Source organism: Lucilia cuprina, chromosome 6, assembly GCF_022045245.1.
Source record: "Lucilia cuprina isolate Lc7/37 chromosome 6, ASM2204524v1, whole genome shotgun sequence".
Lineage (NCBI taxonomy): Eukaryota > Metazoa > Arthropoda > Insecta > Diptera > Calliphoridae > Lucilia > Lucilia cuprina.
Window position 1 is genome coordinate 53,028,179 of NC_060954.1, and position 4,994 is coordinate 53,033,172.

At 30.7% G+C, this 4,994-nt stretch overlaps 1 protein-coding gene across 1 annotated transcript in view; it reads right to left on the reverse strand.

Annotated features, from left to right (window-relative positions):
* The window catches only part of LOC111678147 (RING-type E3 ubiquitin-protein ligase PPIL2), a 49,410-nt gene that overhangs the window by 40,600 nt on the left and 3,816 nt on the right, over window positions 1–4,994 (reverse strand). The window lies entirely within an intron of this gene.

The following is a 4,994-nucleotide window of genomic DNA, read 5'->3' on the forward strand; positions in this document are numbered from 1 at the left end:
AGTTAGTTAGTTAGTTACTTAGTTAGTTAGTTAGTTAGTTAGTTAGTTAGTTAGTTAGTTAGTTAGTTAGTTAGTTAGTTAGTTAGTTAGTTATTTAGTTAGCTAGTTAGTTAGTTGGTTAGTTAGTTAGTTAGTCAGATAGTTACTTACTTCGTTAATTCGTTAGTTAGTTATTGAGGTAGTTAGGTAGTTAGTTGGTTAGTTAATTTTTTTTCTATGTTCGAAATTGGGAATTTAAAAAAATTGTTAAAAAATTTCTTTTTAATACCAAATGCAAATAGCCAAACACCAACATTTAAAAAAACACTTTAATGCTAATTAATACCAACATAAAAAACTGTTCGAAATAAACTTTTATCTAAATAACATTAAAATGTTGCCAATACAATTTTCGGCAAAACTTTCAAAGTAATTAAATAATTAACTTCATTTAATGGTTGACATTCGAAATGAAAATAAACCAACCAGCCAACCAGCCGGCTGGCCTTCCGTCCGGCCAGTCATAGTCATATCATATCGTATCAATTCTTAAGACATTGTTGTCTTTCTTTCCTTGTAATCTACTTTGTATTTAAGTATATTATTTTTTTACATTTTTTTCTTTGTAACCCCAACTCTAAATCAAGACCGAGAGTGTAGTGGAATATCATTAACACATACCACAAGAAATTGTGGTTGCAAAAAGGGGGGGAAGAAAAACTAAGCCGACGACTGCCTGCCACATACACTTCGCCAGCCATTTGATATTAATTACCACAATTAGTAAATGGACATAAAATAGTTTCAAATGATTACGCTCATTAAAATGATGATTAGCCCGGGATTGGAGTATTTCTTGCCATTACAATAACAAGACATAAGGATATATGTATATTTTTTGTTATTGTTGGAAACGAGATTTATTTATTGTTGTAGTACGCGGCTGGCTGTGTGCAGTTTAATTTTTATTGCCAACCATGGGTGATCGCTATCTATCAATTACAACACCATTTTTAATTGCAACTTTTTTTTAGTTGATACATTTTTTCTTGTAAGAAATGTGATTTGTTTTTTTTTTTGTAAGAAGGCAATAACTGCAGCTTCTAAAAATGTTAGAAACACAAGTGCATGAAAAAATGAGTTAGAAAAAAAATACTTATTGATTTTGGCCCCTCTCCTATATTGGTCATGATCGTTGAATTTGATTTGTTGTTGTTTTGAACAAAAAGAAGACAAAAAAAGGAATTATCCAAGTATATTTAGTTTTATCTACCAGGCGGTAAATTGTATGTAATTTCCTGCTGCTTCTGGTTCTACTTTTTGCTGACTATTTTAGTTTTATCTATTTATCATTTTATGGCATGTTTGACTTCTCTACATCTTATTCCAGAGGTTGTTTGTTGTTGTTTTATTATTTTTATTGTTTTTTTTATTAGTTTTCAAGAAAAGATAAACCCAAAATGGAAAAAATTCTGTCTACTTGACTATTTGAATTTGGTTTGAATCTTGTTATTATTTTTTTCCACTACCGACCAAAGATTCTGGATATCATTCAACATTTCTGATTATTTCTATCATTTGCCACTTGTTCTTGATCCAACAACTTGTATTGCAACTAAATTTAACTGATCAATCATTATTAGTTTAAATTAAACTATACGTATATGGATTGGATGGTGTTTTGTGATTAAAACGAATGCTACTTGTACCCTACAATAGGTAATTTCAACTTCTATTAAACAATATAAATATAGTCATTTATAGGTGATCAGTAGTCTGGCCAATAGCTAATGTATTGTCTCCCCACCATACTCGCCTAGTCTGCACAATAGATAGATCTATAGTGTCTAAAATAGACTGATCTATAGTCTCGAATATAGACTGATCTTAAGTCTCGATTATAAACTGATCTATAGTCTCGACTATAAACTAATCTATAGATCTATATAGACTTATCTAAAGAACCGACTATAAACTGATCTATAGTCTCGATTATAGACTGATCTATAGTCTCGACTACAAACTGATCTATAGTCTCGACTATAGATTGATTTATAGTCTCGACCATAAACTGATCTATAGTCTCGACTATAAACTGATCTACTCTCGACTATAAACTGATCAATAACCTCTCTATAGTCTCCACAATAAAATAGATTGATCTATAGTCTCGAATATAGACTGATCTATAGTCTCGACTATAGACTGATTTATAGTCTCGATTAAAGACTGATCTATAGTCTCGACTATAAACTGATCTATAGTCTCGACTATAAACTGATCTATAGATCTATATAGACTCATCTAAAGTATCGACTATTAACTGATCTATCGTCTCGATTATAGACTGATCTATAGTCTCGACTACAAACTGATCTATAGTCTCGACTATAGACTGATTTATAGTCTCGATTATATACTGATCTATAGTTTCTACTATAAACTGATCTATAGTCCTAACTATATACTGATATATAGTCTCAATTATAGACTGATCTACAGTCCCAATTATAGACTGATCAATAGTCTCGATTACAGACTGATCTATGGTCGTGACTATAAACTGATCTATGGTCTCGACTATAAAATGATCTATAGTCTCGACTTTAGACTGATCTATGTCTCGACTATAAACTGATCTAAAGTCTCGACAATAAACTGATTTAGTCTCGTCTATAGAGTGATCAATAGCCTCAACTGTAGACTGCTCTATAGGCTCGACTATTGACTAATCTATAATATTGAATATAGACTATAGAAGGATCACAGTGTCGATTATAGACTGATTGCAGTATTGACTATAGACAGATCTATAGTCTCCACTACAGTATCAACTATAGAAGGATTACAGTATCGACTATGGACTGTATTGACAATAGACTGATCTATAGTCTTGATTATAGTCTGATCTATAGTCTACACTATAGACTGATTTATAGTCTCGATTATATACTGATCTATAGATCTATATAGACTTATCTAAAGTATCGACTATTAACTGATCTATCGTCTCGATTATAGACTGATCTATAGTCTCGACTACAAACTGATCTATAGTCTCGACTATAGACTGATTTATAGTCTCGATTATATACTGATCTATAGTTTCTACTATAAACTGATCTATAGTCCTAACTATATACTGATATATAGTCTCAATTATAGACTGATCTACAGTCCCAATTATAGACTGATCAATAGTCTCGATTACAGACTGATCTATGGTCGTGACTATAAACTGATCTATGGTCTCGACTATAAAATGATCTATAGTCTCGACTTTAGACTGATCTATGTCTCGACTATAAACTGATCTAAAGTCTCGACAATAAACTGATTTAGTCTCGTCTATAGAGTGATCAATAGCCTCAACTGTAGACTGCTCTATAGGCTCGACTATTGACTAATCTATAATATTGAATATAGACTATAGAAGGATCACAGTGTCGATTATAGACTGATTGCAGTATTGACTATAGACAGATCTATAGTCTCCACTACAGTATCAACTATAAAAGGATTATAGTATCGACTATGGACTGTATTGACAATAGACTGATCTATAGTCTTGATTATAGTCTGATCTATAGTCTACACTATAGACTAATCATGTCTCGACTATAGAGTCTTAACTATAGACTGGTCTATAGTCTCTACTACAGTATCGACTATAGAAGGATCACAGTATTGACTATAGACTGATCTATAGTCTCGACTATAGAATGATCTATAGTCTTAACAATAGTATCAATTATAGGCTGATCTATAATCTCGATTTTAGATTCTTTCGACTATAGATTGACCTAAAGTCTCGACTATAGACTATAGTCTTGACTATAGATTTATCTATAGTCGAGACTATAATCTAGACTATAGACGGATCTATAAACCGATCTACAGTCCCATATATCGACAACTATAGTCGAGACTCTAGAATCGACATATGGAATTTAAAGCAAAAGATTATTCTTTCTATTGTCTTGATTTAATAAGATTTTAAAATTGAATTCTTATTAAAAAACATTTCTTTCCCTCGTATAAAAAATATTTTTTTTACATAAACGTCACTGGAGTGGAAAATCAGGTGGGTTTCATTATTCTCAATACTTTTACTTTCATTAACATACTATTTACCCTTAGAGAATTTACGGTAAAGTATTTAATGTTAATACACACAATTTATATGAAATTTTCAATTCTTTAACACACAAATCATATTTATTGAAAATATAAATTGATAAATTATACATTAAACACTTCACCTTAGGAAAATCCCGCCTACTGTTCCAAAAAAAAATAAAAAGCTGCAAAAAACAACAATTTAAACGACTTGCACGCAATATATGTTTGTATGTAACATTATTTTAACTAAATTCAGGCCTGCAAAGTGTTATACTAGATTTTTTTTTTACTTATAAACAAAATTTTTAGATTGTATTAATGTTTTATACTAAAAAAAAATAAGTAAAAAAGTATATAGAAAAAAGAGTGGAGGCAACTACAAAAACTACTAGCTTATACGAAGTGGAGAAACTGTATTACCTCGTATTAGAAAAACTTAAACAAAAATCAAGCTTTCGCACTTGATAATTTCCATGATACATTATAGAGTAAATGAATTCAAAACGCGTGCTTAACGTGTTTTTTCTATTATTTTAAATCTTTCTTAATGTTTTTCTTAGTTGTAGGAGGATGGTATGAAAATGAATTTAAATATGTACCTTTTTAAATATGTTCTAAATATTCAATCTGATGTTCAGTATCGACTATAGTCTTGACTACAGACTGTTCTATAGTCTTGACTATAGACTGTTCTATAGTCTTGACTATAGACTGTTCTATAGCCTTGACTATAGACTGTTCTATAGCCTTGACTATAGACTGTTCTATAGTCTTGACTATAGACTGTTCTATAGTCTTGACTATAGACAGTTCTATAGTCTTGACTATAGACTGTTCTATAGTCTTGACTATAGACTGTTCTATAGTCTTGACTATAGACTGTTCTATAGTCT